Source organism: Mustela erminea, chromosome 14 (assembly GCF_009829155.1).
Source record: "Mustela erminea isolate mMusErm1 chromosome 14, mMusErm1.Pri, whole genome shotgun sequence".
Taxonomy (NCBI): Eukaryota; Metazoa; Chordata; class Mammalia; order Carnivora; family Mustelidae; genus Mustela; species Mustela erminea.
The window spans coordinates 2727976-2743775 of NC_045627.1; the positions used below are offsets into that span (position 1 = coordinate 2727976).

At 45.0% G+C, this 15800-nt stretch overlaps 1 protein-coding gene across 4 annotated transcripts in view; it reads right to left on the reverse strand.

The window, feature by feature from the left end:
- Positions 1-4688: 4688 nt before the first annotated feature.
- LOC116573214 (protein sidekick-1-like) overlaps positions 4689-15800 on the reverse strand; it is a 53483-nt gene continuing 42371 nt past the window's right edge. The window contains exons 4-6 of one of the 4 annotated variants that reach the window (XR_004278651.1): positions 10258-10428; positions 5476-5559; positions 4689-4764 (exon numbers count right to left, since the gene is read on the reverse strand). The gene's annotated coding sequence lies outside the window, so the exon portion shown is untranslated. Of the gene's footprint in view, positions 4765-5475; positions 5560-10257; positions 10432-15800 lie in introns of all 4 variants that reach the window. The other 3 variants (XR_004278650.1, XR_004278652.1, XR_004278656.1) reach the window with 3 other exon arrangements.

Genomic DNA, 15800 nt, shown 5'->3' on the forward strand with positions numbered 1-15800 from the left:
TACATATTTAGGTATAATGTGTATCTTTGTAAGAAAAGCACAATGTTTCCATGTATTTACACTGGGCAGACAACTGAAGTGCACTATTACATGCCTGGTAATGACACTGATGTCCACAGAGATGGACTCCATTCCTGTTTTCCTCTTCTGTGTGCTTCACCTGATACATAATAAAATCCCAATGATAGAAACACAGTGTGTACCACCCTGCCTTTTCTGTGATGAATGCCAAGGTTTGAGAAATGTTGTACCTGGGAGTGCTCACTCAACAGCCCAGGTTGAAGCACCGAGCACATCTGTGCCTCTGTGTCTTCTATTCAAATCTGGGAAGGTCAGTTGAGGTCCTGCCCAAACGCTGGGCCGGAGAGACGCAAGCCCCAGATTCTAAGACATTCCCTGAAATAGACAAGAACTCCCAAATGGTTCTGCATTTCTCCCAGGCTTCAATGAAACCTTCTTAATATTCATGTTAGTATCTAGAGAAGGAGTTTAGCTTCCAATATAAATATTTTTTGTAAATCCAGTTTGGTGAGACCTGGAGGATTTTTGTGGTCCCTTTCACTACACAGAGGATGCTTCTGCTTCATATCCTCTCTAGCCTTTTAGCTTTCTAGGATTAGTGAAGTTGCAACTACTCTGCCTCCTACCTGAGTCTTCCATCAACAGAGCGAACTGCACACAGTGGAGGATATTATAATGTGTTTCAATCATCAGACTGGCTAAGCTAAAAAATGCTGGGGAAGGAGCAGGATCACAGGTGCTCTCATATGTCCTGGTGAGGTGTGAGTGGTGGTCATCCACTCCAGAATATTCCAGGAGGAGCTGTTGAATTTTAAAAATGGGTACATTCATGTTCTCAGAGCACTGGAAAGTATGGCGCACAGAAAAGGAAACCATCAACATGATGAAGACAACCTACCAAATTATCCCAGGATCAGAGCGGGATATGCACAAAAGTTTCAACAATTTGGGTAATTGTCATCTTTAATTGACAAGGAAGTGACAGTCCCTCCCTAGATATGACGTTGGGAGATTTTCTTTTTTAAGATTTTATTTATTCAATTGAGAAACAGAGAGACAGAGACAGAGAGTACAAACAGGGGGGACAGGCAGAGGGGGAGGTAAAAGCAGACTTCCCACTGAGCCGGGATGCTTCACAGGGCTGGGTCCAGGATCTAAAGATGAGACAGAGGCAGACACTTAACCATCTGGCCCTGAACCCCCATTAGGAAATTTTTAGGAAATGGCACTGATTAGCTCCTTGGATCCTCAGAAGTCCAAGCAAGTTGAAGTGAACCTGAAGCAGGCTGTATTAGGACACTGGATCGTGCTGAATGTCAAGTTGATAAGACCTGTTCTATTACATCAAGGCATTTGTAGATTCTGATTCTGCCACTTAAAAGAAAACAAATGATGCATGTCTCCTTGACAGTGAGATAGTCAGTGGTATTTGTAGGGGGCAGGAGCAGGAAGTCGCCAGGGCTCCTTTCTCTGCCAATGTTTACACCCCATTACAGCAAGTTTCCTTTAAAATGCACTTCTGTGGGCCAACTTGACTCCGACCAACTCCCTGGCCCCAGCGACCCCAGCTACAATCACTTGCCCGACTGGCTGGTCACGTGTGTTTCCACCTGCGCCATTGGTTACATGAAAGTATGGGAATGCTGTGTGGTCACGCTTTTTGGATCACAGTGGTGCTCTTCCTTCTCTGGAGAACACAGAATGCAGAGCATGAGTTTCCCCAGGTCTGGTGTGGAAATGGATAAATCCATGCTGTGGCTACATTCCCTCTACCCCTCTTTACAAATGGCCAATGTGAGCCAGAAAGGGACTGAAACTAGTTCCTAATACAGTTTCACTTAAAAAATTATTTTGAGCAAATGTGTGCTTTTCTGAATCTCCTAGAGGTTCTTGCAGCTTTATTCAACAGCATAAACCCATGGGTCACCCCCAGTTTTTCCATGATGCTAAGTGCTGACTGTCCCTTCAGGTGGTACATAATATCCGAAATGGAAAACAGTACTTAAACTCTTCAAAGATTATTGCTTTAATAAAAATGTGCAATTTACCTAACAATACTGAGCTCTGGCCTTCTCTCTAAACAGACCTGGAAAGATAAGCCGTAATCCACGGCTTGGCCCCTGAGCCGTGTCCATAAGTAGACAACACCCCACAGATACCATCACAGTCACAGCCAAATTGACAAGAAATCCTGAAGCACCAGAAATTGCCTTAGCAATGCGTTCTCTGATGCTGGGTTCATGGCTTCTGCCTGTTTTCATGTTCATGCTCTATGTAACAGCATTCATTCCATACCTGTGCCATAAATATTCATAAGAAGCCCAATGAGCAGGTAACGGAAGATGTCCTTGGAAATATTTCCAAGGGCACATTTTTTTAAAAGGCAACAGATTCCCGCCCTCCCCCCCCCACTCGGAGTTTGGCATGTTTTGGAGGTTGGATTGTTTTCCACTTTCTTCATTATCATTTTGAAATCTGAGATGTCATGATGACTCACTGGCCTTTCACTTTGTTTAGCCCTGCAGTCTTTCTTATCATTCTTTTTTAAAAAAGATTTATATATTTATTTGGGAGAGAGTGATAGAAAGTACAACAGGGGGGAGGAGCAGAGAGAGAGAGAATCTTCAGCTGACTCCCTGCTAAGTGCTGGTTAGGCCAGCTGACCCTGAGATCCTGACCTGAGCTGAAATCAGGAGTCAGGCACTTAACCCACTGAGCCATCCAGGTTGAGTATCAGCCAGCCACGGGTGTCCACATTTATTTCTTTGTTACGCATCTCCACCCTGCTCAACCTGACCCACTTCTTACGCTGTTCAGATCTCCCAGCCTGTCCTGGGAACAGCTGACCCCAGAGCCATGCGCCCTGGCCCAGTGTTAATTCCAATGTGAGTCGCCTGGCTTCCGAGCTTCCTAAACAGGCTCTTCTCCGTGAGAGGATACTGCACTAGTTTGGGGTGAGAGTCATTCTTAAGAATCACAATTGTGGCTGACAATTGTGTAGCTATCCTTTATGCTCAGGCTCAGGCTGAGTGTGTGACAGATGGTCTGTCAGCAATTCTCTGAAGGAAAGAAAACCACACCTGAGTTCTTCAGTGGGTAGCTCTCTGCCAGAGGATCAAACCCAGACTGGCCTGCTCAGAGTTTGGAGAAACCCAGCATCCTGGCTCCATTGCCTCCAGGAGAAGCAAATCCCATGCTCATGTTTTGTTGATGTCTGGCTATATGTCCCTTCTTAGTTGCAGTTGTGTATGGTTCTTATTTGATTGATTTTATTCTTGTGATCACTTTGCCTACTACTTCATGCAGTTACTGGATTTTCATTTTGTTTGTTTTTTTTTTTTCTGGGTTTTGGTATATAGCCTAGTCCTTTTCTATACTTTCTTTGAAGGTGCTTGTTGAGAATTTACTAGAAACTTCTGTTAGAATTTTTATAATTAATAGCCAAGGCACATGCCAATAATTTCTGAGTAAATAGGATGCCCATCTTTCATTCCTTATTCATCATTTTCTTAATTACAAATGGGAAGTACTTTCTGTAGTAGGGTTTTAGAATATGTATGTGTGTTTACTGAGAGAGAAAAAGAGAGACAGAGAAAGAGAGAGATTTATTTTAAAGAATTTGCTGACTTTGAAAGCTGGCATGTTTGAACTCTGCAGATTGGTGGCAGACCAAGCTGATGTGGCAATTTGAGTCAGATCCCTGCCTGGAGGCAGAACTCCTTCACACTTGGGGACCTCAATCTTTTCTTTTAAGACCTTCACCTGATTAGATGAGGCCCACACACGTTACAGAGCATAATCTGCTTTTCTCAAAATTTAAGTGAAAATCACATATAAAAAAATACCTCTGCAGTTACATCCAGACATGTATTTGATCAACCATCTGGATCCTCTGACCTACATAAGTTGTCACATAGAATTAACCATCACAAACATGCATCGTATGTTCTCTTGATAAGGGACCAAGAGAAGGAAGAAAACAGATGGATCAACACAAAAATACTCATAACAAAATAAGGAAGAAATACTCATAAGAATTAGAGTCCTGGAATGCCCGGGTGACTGAGTTGGTTAAGCTTCCGACTCTTGGTTTTGGCCCAGGTCATGATGTCAGTGTCCTGAGACTGAGCACCACATGGGGCTCTGTGCTCAGCATGGAATCGCTGAAGATTCTTTCTCCCTCTGCCTCTGTCCCGCCCACCACTTGCACTCTGAACAAAGAAACAAATGAACAAAATCTTATGAAAAGAAGAATTAGAGTCCTTATTTCTGTAACTGGTCACATGGTCATAGCTGGTATTTTACCTGCTACTTTGGCTGCTCGTTCTATATTACATTCACTGTGAACAAGCACCTCAGCTGGTCATGATTCTTTATCTGGTGGAGTGACCCAACCCTTCATTCCTGAGTTTCGTGGACTACCAGTAGTTCTGCCTGGATTGGGCAGCTGTCGTTTTTCACAGACTTTCATACCAGGGCTTGCTGATTCAAAGGAATCTCTTATGCTACAGACATGCCCTCCATTTCCTCCACGGTGGATTAGCAGTCTCATTTTCTGCCGTAGTCAGGATCATTAAACACCTTACCTCTCATCATGTCATCTGTGAAGAGATAAGGATTTGGGCAGAAAGCTCCTGGGAATTGGCCGGAAAACACCCAGCAAATCACCGCTTCATGTGCTACAAGTCTGCAGTGCCACCCTCTGGGCCTGGCCTGGGATCCCGAGTTCCAGCAGCTTGAACCCTGTGAGAAAGCCCTCAGTGAGTCAGGAGCTGGTACGGCCACCACCTCCTGCTACTCAACCTCCTGGGGTACCCTCCCTGGCTCAGGCAGATGGGACCTAGGCCCTCACCCTCACTTAGATTTTCAGCCTTCCTTTTCCAGGGTCCTGTCCATTGAGCCCTCCAGTTGAGGAACCCTGAGTCACACCCCATGGGTCCAAATGTCAACCAGGAGGAAATGGTTCCTTTCAGAGCTGCGGAATGCTCTCAGAAACTTTCATGTCCACACTGAGGCCATCCCCAACCATTGGTGCCACACTGGGCTGAAGAGTCAGAGGCTGACGCCTGGCCACAACTGTGCTCCTGGAAAGCTCCCCTGCACAGGGGCCCTCGGGTGGGCAGCATGGAGACAGTGCGGTTTGAATAGTCCCCCAACACCGGCCAATTTTCATGAGCTCTCTGCCTAAATCGATATCGATATCGATTTGGGCAGAAAGCTCGTGAGAATTGGCTGGAAAAACTGTGGTGAATTCACTTCATGCACCACATGTCTGCAGGGCCACCCCCTGGGCCTTGCACAGGATCCTGAGTTGTCCCCGCTCGAACCCTGCCAGTAAGCCCACAGTGTGTCAGGCACAGGTGAGGCCACCACCTCCTGCTACTCCTGAGGTACCCTTGGTGGCACTGGTAGATGGGGCCTGCCATGCCCCTAGGCCAGGGCCCTGACCCTCACCTGGTTTTTCAGTCTTCTGTCTTCAGGGTCCTGTTCCTTGAGACCTCCAATGGGGAAACTCCGAGTCACACCCAATGAATCCACCTGCCACCAAGAGGAAACACTGCCTTTCAGAGCTGCACAAAAACCCTCAGAGAAAGAAAACTTCATGCCCCCACTGAGGCCATCCCCAACTGTCAACAACAAACCGGGAGGAAAAGTTGGAGGCTGATGCCTGGCCCCAAACCCTCCCTTAACTCTGCTCCTAGAAAGCTCCCCTGGGCAGGGGCCCTTGGGTGGGCAGGGTCATCTCGACGCATTTTCCGGATGGCTGCGACATGCACCAAGCAAGAAGTCGCTCTAGGCCACAGGGGACAGTGCAGTCCCAATTGCTGCCCAACGCTGGCCAATTCTCATGAACTTTCTACCCAAATCAATGGGGGACTTCCCTGTCCCCCGTGGCCTAGAGTGCTTTCTCACTCGGTGCATGTCTCGGCCATTGGGAAAATGCACTGAGACAATGCGGCCCACTTGGGAGTCCTGGCACAGTGGAGCTTTCCCAGAGCAGAGTTGTTGGAGAGGTTTTAGCAGGGTGTCAATCTCCAAGTTTTCAGCCTGCTGTGGCACCGTTTGGGGATGGCCTCAGTGGGGGAACGAAGGTTTCTCTCACTCTGAGGGTTTTCTGTAGCTCTGAAAGGCACCATTTCTGGCTCGGTGGCAGGTGGACTCGTGGTGTGGGACTCAGAGTTCCCCAATTGGAGGGCTCGAGGGACAGGAGCCTGGAAAAGGAAGACTGAAAAACCAGGTGAGGGTTCAGGCCCGGGCCTAGGCGCATGGCAGGCCCCATCTGCCAGTACCAGGGAGGGGACCCCTGGAGGCTGAAGAGCAGGAGGCATTGGCCTCACCTGCACCTGACTCACAGAGGGCTTTCTGGCAGGGTTCGAGCCAGGACAACTCGGGATCCCGAGCCAGGCAGACATGCGTCACACGAAGTGAGTTCGCTGGGGATTTTCTGGCCAATTCTCATGAGCTTTCTGCCCAAATTGATAAAGGTTTGGGCAGAAAACTCGTGAGAATTGGTTGGTGTTGGGCAGCCCTTCGGACTGCCCTGTCCCCTGTGGCCTAGAGCGCTTTCTTGCCTAGGGCATGTCTCGGCCATCTGGAAAATGTGTGGAGACGTCGGGGACCACCCAGGGGTCCCAGCGCAGGGGAGCTTTCCTGGAGCAGAATTGAGGGAGGGGTTGTGGCCAGGCATCAGCCTCCGACTTTTGACCCGCCGTGGCGCCAGAGTTTGGATATGGCCCTGTTGGGTCACAAAGGTTTCTCTCACTCTGAGGCTTTTCCACAGCTCTGAAAGGCATCGTTTCTGCCTGGGTGGCAGGTGGACTTCTGGGGTGTGACTCAGGGTTCCCCAATTGGAGAGCTCGAGGGACAGGACCCTGGAAAATGATTCCCCTTTCTCCATATCTTCTCCAACACTTGCTGTTTCCTGTGCTGTTAATTTTGGCCATTCTAACTGGTGTAAGGTGGTATCTCAAAGTGGTTTTGATTTGAATCTCCCTGATGATAATGATGATGAATATTTTTTCATGTGTCTGGTAGCCATTTGTATGTCTTCTTTGGAGAAGTGTCTGTTCCTGTCTACTCATTTTTTGACAAGATTATCTGCTTTTTTGAGTGTTGAGTTTGAGGAGTTCTTTATAGATCTTGGGTAAGAGCCCTTTGTCTGTACTATCATTTTCGAATATCTTCTCCCATTCCATGGGTTACCTCTTTGTTTTATTGACTGTTTCCTTTGCTGTGCAGAAGTTTTTGATCTTTATGAAGTCCCAAAAGTTCATTTTTGCATTCGTTTCCTTTGCATTTGGAGACATGTCTTGAAAGAAGTTGCTGGGGATTATGTCGAAGAGCTTACTGCCTATGTTCTCCTCTAGGATTTTGATAGATTCCTGCCTCATGCTGAGGTCTTTTATTCATTTTGAGTTTATCTTTGTATATGGTGTAAGAGGATGGTCAAGCTTCATTCTTGTATATATAGCTGTCCAATTTTCCCAGTACCATTTATTGAAGAGACTGTCTTTTTTCCACTGGATATTATTTCCTGTTTTGTCGAAGATTATTTGACGATAGAGTTTTGCATCCATATGCAAATCAGGCAACATAATGCCCCTGGCTTTGTTTTTCTTTTTGAACATTTCTTTAGCAATTTGGGATCTTTTCTGGTTCCATACAAATTTTGGGATTGCTTGTTCCAGCACTTTGAACAATGCTGGTGGAATTTTGACCAGGATGGAATTGAAATTTCCATGGAACCAGGATGGAATTGAAAGCTCTGTGAAGTACAGTCATTTTAACAATGTTTATTCTTCCGTTCCATGAGCATGGAATACTTTTCCAACTTTTTGTGTCTTTTTCAGTTTCTTTCATGAGTATTCTTTAGTTCCTCAAGTACAGATGCTTTATGTCTTTTGTTAGGTTTATTCCAAGGTATTTTGTGGTTCTTGGTGCTATAGTAAATGGAGTCAGTTCTCTAATTTCCCTTTCTGTATTTTCATGGTTAGTGAATAAGAAAGCAAGTTATTTCTGTGCATTGATTTTGTATCTTGCCACATTACTGAATTGTTATATGAGTTCTGGTAGTTTGGGGTGGAGTATTTTGGGTATAAAGTATCACATCATCTGCAGAGAGAGAGAGTTTGACTTCTTTCCCAAATTGAGTACGTTTTATTTCTTTTTGCTGTCTCTTGTTTCTAGGACTTCTAGTACTATGTTGAACAGGAATGGTGAGAGTGAACATCCTTGTCGTGTTCCTGATCTCAAAGGGAAGACTGTCAGGTTTTTCCCACTGAGGATGATATTTGCTGTGGGTTTTGCATAGATAGATTTGATGAAGTTGAGGAATGTTTCCTCTGTCCCTATACTCTGAAGCATTTTAATCAGGAACAGAGGATGTATTTTGTCAAATTCTTTTTCTGCATCAATTGAGAGGACCATGTGGTTCTCTTCTCTTATTGATTTGTTCTGTCACATTGACTGATTTGCGGATATTGAACCAGCCTTGCATCCAGATCAAACTCACCTGGTCATGGCAGATAATCCTTTTAATGTACTGTTGGATCCTATTAGCTAGGATCTTGTTGAGAATCTTGGTGTCCATATTCATTGGCCTATTGGTCTGAAATTCTTCTTTTTCATGGGATCTTTGCCTAGTTTGAGGACCAGGTTAATGCTAGCTTCATAGACAAGATGAGAAGATTTCATTCTCTTTCTATTTATCTCTTTTTCTATTTATTTTCCTCTGTTTTCTGTTTATCTAAAGAACCACTTAAGCATTGGCATGGGGTCATCATGTGAAAGTTCCTACAAATGCTAGTATGGCAAATTTTTAACTCATGTTGACTGTACTTCCCCAATGGCCAGTCTTACAGGTAATGCCCAGAAGTCAAGACAAGGATTGTGAGCAATGAGCATCCACTTGGACCCTGTGCCTGCTCTTGAGGGAAGCCTGGTGATGCTTGGGCCTCAGTTTATTGTACACAAAGTGGCACCTCAATAAACCTGGGGAGAAATGTCATCACTACTGAAAAACATGTTCACAGGGTGATAAATGAACAAAAACCACACTTCAGAATCTCTGTTAATGAGTCAGTAATAACTTCATCTAACAATAAACCTCACCTCTGAGCAGGTTTTAGATTTCCCTCATGGCATTTGATCAAGCATGAGAAAAGAAAAGGCACCATCATGGTCTTTGTGTGCTGTGTGAGGGAACAGAGACTTGAGGACTACTATATGAGAAACTAGGCACTGAAGTTTTGGTGCCTTGGTTCCAAAGCCCAAGCACTTTCTCTCACATCTCCACTGCCTGGAAGGGACTGTAAATTTCTACTGAGTTTGGCATCAACTATGGCTTTAGTCCTTGCTTGAGAGAGCCTCCTGTGGGACACATGCCAGGTGCAAGACATCAGGCCCAGTCCTTGCTCTGCATTCAAGTACTTTTGGCATCCAGTGGGTATTTCCCACACTGATGCTTCACTGTTTCTCCTTCCCTCACTCACAAACTCTTTTTTGATTACAGGCAGTTTCAGAGTTAATCCTCCCATAGTCTTCATAGTCTGGAGTTCTGGATCAGTGTTCCTTGCTGTAGCAGTCAGGCCCTGGGGCAGTCACATCCCACATTCACCTCTGGAAGGAGCTGAGGAAAATTCACTCCAAATTTCCGCAATTGGGATCTAACATTTCACCTCAGATAATGTTGCCAAAATTGGAAATGCAGTTCCCTTGTGGGTACTGGTCCCAACTGGGCCAGCCATTGTTTCTGTGTGATTATCAGAAGACCCTATTCTTCAGGGATTGAGCATTAAGGTGGGCACCTGGCTTCCTTCCAAAGAAGAAAAAAGAATAGGCTATGTGTTGCAAGTTGGAGGAAGAAAAGGTCAGTGATGGGAGAGGAAAAACACCACCTAGATTTCTGTCAAAATGACCACTTATAATAGGCTCTTGCTTTCTTATGTGGGTCTTTTGAAGGAAACAAACTTAGGTCATCATTTTGAATAAATATAAAATGAGACTAATTATGGTTTGAATTTTCCTTTTTGATCATGTATATGTATGAAATATCTTGCATCTGAATGGACTTTGTTTGCCCTGTCAGTGTCAGTGTTTCTCTCCACAAAACAAAATCTGAGATAGCTAGACTGATATATATCACTTATTCACTCCAGAAACTCCTAGAAATCCATAAACTCCAGATTACTGTTCCCAAGCTATCAACAGGGAGACTCTAAGGATCATGAAAGTTACCTGGTGGACTCCATTCGTTAATGCAGCACTCAGAGCCAAGGACTGGACCTTATGAAGAAAAAGATTCCTGAGAGCAGAAGGAAGACACCAGGCACATCAGACCATGAGATAGATGAAAGGTCTAAGGTTTCAAGATCAGAAGACTCAGTAACGTGTCCTCACTTCCAGATACTGCTGAGGTAGGAAGGAAATAGCTGCATGAGTAGCAGAAGACTTAAAGCCAGAAACATTTTGGTGATCATGGGCATCTGACTTGGCTGCTTGAGGGACGAGTGTGGAAGGAATTTGTACAGAACACCTTATGGCTCATTGGATACAGTGACACAGCAAAGGACGGGACATGCTCCCTGATCAGCAAGTATACAGGTTGGGAACCTGTGCTTGTGAGAGCATTCTGCTAAGTAGTTTGTAAGTTCCTGTGACCCAGGCATGTTTATAGGGGACAGCTCAGGACATAGCTTTGGGGCAGTGCTAACTCAGCAAGTCCTGGGTCAGTCAAACCACAAACTTATGTCAAGTTCCCAGGGGATGGTGGGTTGGGACTTGAAAGACTGGGGAGGCAGAGCTGTGGGTACAAGGGGAATAGACTGAGAGCTAACTTGTCAGAATCTGAGTAGAGCTCTGGAGGGAAGTTTACCTGAGGCTTGGTGGCCAGGGCCCTTCACAGTCTACTTCAAAGGAACAGAGACTCTCAGTTCTGGAATGAAACAGCGGGGCACATAAAACTATATGCCTTCATCTTATTTAATTTTTTAGAAGATTTTATTTATTTATTTGACAGAGAGAGAGACACAGCAAAAGAGAGAGAGAGAGAGAGAGAGAGCACAAGCAGGGATAGTGGGAGAGGGAGAAGCAGACTCTCCACTGAGCAGGGAGCCCAATGTTGGACTCAATCCCAGGACCCTAAGATTATGACTTGAGCTGAGGGCAGACGCTTAACGACTGAGCCACCCAGGCACCCATATACATCTTCATGTTAGAAGAGAGAAGACTTGGATTTATTCTAATATGTAAGGGAATTGCTGGATGATATGGTTGTTCTATATCCATTTTTAAAGTACTCTCTACCCCCAATGTGGGGCTCAACCTCATGACCCTGACATCAAGAGTCTCTCACTCTTCTGACTGTGTCAGCCAGGTGCCCCTATTTTGAATTTTTTTTTTAAGAAAAATTGATACTGTTTTCTATAGTGGCTGCACCCACGTACAGTCCTACCAACAGAGCCTGTTCACAGTCCCACAAAAGAGCACAGTTCCCTTTCCTCTACATCTTGGCAAACCTTCTTGTTCGGTCTACTGGATACTAGTCATTCTGAGAGGTGACAGGTGACATCATTTTGGGCTTTGATTTGCATTTCCCTGATGGTATGAGTTCTTCAATATTTTGGATATGAGACATTTAACAATTAGGTAGTTTGCAAATATTTTCTTCTCTTCAGTGTGTTGATGACTGGAGATTTCCTTTGCTGTACAGAAGGCTTTTAGTTTGATGCAGTTCCATTTTATTTTTCATTGTAGCTTTTGCTTCTGATGTCAAATCCAAAAATCAGTGTCAAGAAGGAACTCAAGAAACATTCTTCTAAAAAAATGTGTTAAGGGGGATAAATGAATAGATCTCTGCTGATGCCTCTGTGCCCCATTGTTTTAATAGATTCTTGGCTGGCTTAGTTAGCACAGCATCTGACTCTTGATCTCAGAATCTGGAGTTCAAATTTTGTTCATGGAATTTATTATAAAAAATCAGGGGTGTTAATAACATTCTGCCCAATCTTCAGTTATGTATTTTATGGCTGTAGCTGTTTTGTTGAAGTCCTTGACACATTGTGACTTTGTTGTTGTGGATGGGGTTGGATAGACATTCAGTTGCATTGCTTTACTTGAGGTTGCCCAGTGTTTCCAAAGCCACTTTTGGTGGAGACTGTTGCTTCCCTATTTTATATTCTTGGAGCTTATGTTCTAAATTAATCGACTACATATGTGTGGGTTTTTTGCTGGATTTTCTGCTCTGAAAGCATGATGCCTCCAGTTTTGTTCTTTCCCCAGATGGCTTTGTCTATTCAGGGCCTTCTGTGGTATCATTCACTTTGTAGGATTATTGGTTTTATTTCTGAAAATGTCATTAGATCTTCATGGGGTTTTCACCGAATATTTAGATTGCTTTACACAGTGTGGACCTTTGGATTACATATATTCTAGGGATCCATTAGCATGGGGTGTCTTCAGACTTAATTCTGGCTTTTTCATATTCTTTCATTAATGATTTAAGATTTCAGTATGCAGGTCTTTCATCTCTGGGTGAAAGTAATTCCTATGTATCTTATTCTTTTTGAGTGATTATCAATTACAAACTATTTTCTTAATTTCTGTTCTTGACAGCACATTATTCGTGTATAGAGATGAAACTCATTTTTGTATATTAAATCTGTGTCAATAAGTTTAGGACTTAATCCATCTGTTAGTTCTGCAAGGATTTTTGTAAAGTCATTAAGGGTTCAATATATGACATCATCTTCTCCTAATAAGTAAAAAATAAGCTGGGAATATAAGTTGATGTCATCTAACTGGGAAAAGAGGATACAGATATGCTGAGTGATAGTTTTCAATTTTTCTAAAATGTTTTATGGTTAATGTAAGCACAGGAATCCATAAATATGGCTTTTTTTCTTTCAACTGGATATACAGAGCTTTGGTGTAGACCAGTTATCTTCCACACTATACCCCAACGTACTCCTTGTGACTCTTGGGAAGCATCCACCACTCTCCCTACTTTCTATCCTGAACTCAGGGCCTGACTAGGCTTCTCAGAAAATATTTCTCGAAATAGTGCACTTTATCACAGATTTCCTAGAAGACACCCTCCAAAACATTAAATTTTACAGAAATGTTAGGATCTCTGTGAATCCTTGAAGATGCCCAACATTGTGGATTGCTTTGCAGACACATCAGGGAACTCCTGCAATGTCTCCAGTGGCCACCAGAGGGGGGAGTGTGCTCTTAACAAGGACGCTGCTCCACCTCCACACAAGATACAAGTTAACCTCCTTTTCACAATCTCAGCGAATTTCTTCAAGGATAGAATAAATATTATTCTACCAATTCTTGCATATCTATTGACCAGTCCCTTTTTACACATACAAATACATAAAATTATAAATTACTGAAGGAAGGTCCATGGACCCTGCCCTCAGAGGAGTCACAAAATGAACCCCATATGGGTCACAATCTTAATTTAAGAGCTAAAGCTATAAACCTCAGAGAAGAACACCTAAGAAGAAATATTCCTGACCTTAGCTTTGGCATCTGTTTTTTAAGGACGACACCAGAATCAACAAGTGGAAGAACAGGTGCATGGGTAAATTGGTCACTGACAAAAATGCCTTCCCTCTGGGCTCCACACGTGCTCCCAGGCACCAGGCAGGAACCGTAGGAGTCATATCTTTCTACATCCCACATAGCAGTACTCATTACATTCTCCAATTTAGGGAAGAGGTATGTAGCTTCAGAGCCCTGCTTGGGGTCACCCAGCGACAAAGAGGCTGAGCAGGGGCTAGAACTGCTGTCTCTCTGCCACTGGACTCTGTGTTCCATCCACAACTCACTCCTGGAACTCAGAGTGCAGAAGGCTCCACAGGCCTGGAGACCTCACTGAATCCAAGGGGCAGCTGTACCACCTCTGACTGGGGCTTGTCCCGCATCTGTTGTCTGATGATGCTGTGCCTTGGCACTAAGGACTCTCCCAGTACCAGCCAGCTTTTCTGTGGGTAGGAGGAGGTTTCTCCCTGGGTACAAAGGCTCATGTAACCTCAGAGTTGAGAAGTCTTCTGAAGCATCTGCATGCAACTTTCTTGTGAGGTCAGGCCCATAATGCTGGAAGCCCTGGGTTCAAATCCTGCCTGGGACTCAATGTGGAGCATGGAAAGGGGCAGTTTCTTAAAACCTTGGTTTCCTTCTTCATCAAATAGAGACAGTATTTCTACCTTCCTCATGGAATTGTTAGGGGGATTGACTGACATGATTCATTCTCTCAAAAGATACTGAGTAATCCTTAGCTTTGCCTGTTAAAATTAGCCCACTTGGAGTACATGGCTGCCATGGGCTTTGGGCTTTTGCCTTACTGTGTCGCTTCAGCCTGCCAATCCAGGCTCCCCTGACTCAGTTGTCCTTCCAGAAAGCCTTCATCCCCTCCACTATAGGATCCCACAACACTGGCGCTCATCCATCAGACCCAGGCCAGCCCTGGGACCAGATGTCACCCAGAGCTTGTGTGCGGAACATGGACAATCATTGTGGAGACTGGCAGGCAGGAGCCCCCTCAGCTGTCACCCGTTTTTGGAACAAATATTGGGGTGCCTTGTGATGGGGCTCATTCTCCCCAAAGCAGGGAAATGAGCTGCCCTCAGTTCCATCACGACTGTCCCGCTTTCTCCCACACCGTGTAATCATTGGTACATAACATCTTGGGCCTCCTTGGATGCCTGGGTCCTAGAGCCTTTCTGTAGTTGGAAGTATTTTATGGGCATTATTTTGGTTTTTGTTGAACCTATTAGTAGGATGAAGCCTGACCACTCCCTACAAGCCAACACAAAGCCTGTTCCATGGACCAATATGGCAGTGCCCAGCCCATGGCAGCCCTTCCCTTAGTGCTCAGAGCTCTCCTTTCTCACTGAGTCCCACTCACTGGTGTTTCTCTCTCTTCCTGCAGAGAGAGCCCCAAATGTCCTCTCTCTGAAGATGTACCTTCTGTGCCTGGTTAGCTCCGTGTTATGGCGGAGAAGACAGGAATTACTGACAATGGTCTCTATTACAGCATCAGATCAAGTGGACTCCCCTTTACCCAACTTTGTGGGAGAAAAGGGGTCTCAGCAGGAAGCACAGCCCCCTCTCTCAGACAGGTTCAACTTGAGGGATGCCAAGTTTGGGGTTGGAAGTGTCAGGGGGTCACAGCTAGAGGATCCTGAGGGGTGTTGACGAGCTGTGTCCAGTGCGAAAGCCCCTGGTTGAGGCTCTGTCCATCCTGCAGCTTCCATGAGCAGCCAGTGTGTTTTGTAAAGGCCTCTCTTGCTCACACAAGTTCAAGTGGTTCTTGCTGTTGCCACTAAAACTACAACTGGATGAACACTTGTCTGTAACCCACTAACATGCACTGTCCTTAGAGGTTCCTCCCTGAGAGGATGGGGTTCAGCCAGGAAGGACAGGGATCCAGCTGAGAAGAGTGGTCTCGCCTGAACGCCTCTACTTGCCTGGAGCAGGGTCTGGTTGCTCTAGTTAGAATCTGAGTTACAAAGCACGAGGGGCTGGAGGGGCTGGAGTGTGTCACTAGACAGGGCATGGGTGAGGTGTGTTCCAGGACACAAGGCAAGGAAGCTTGTGGGAGAGGACATATGAGGGGCATTGTGCGCAGGCTCTTCCATGCTCTATGGTCACTACCAATACCCCGATGGCATCACTGGTGGCTTGTCCTCCTCATGATCTCAGTTCTCATCTATAGAACCCGGGATCCTTCCTTTCCAAAGCAATGTTTCTCCTTAATAAAGAGGGCATAG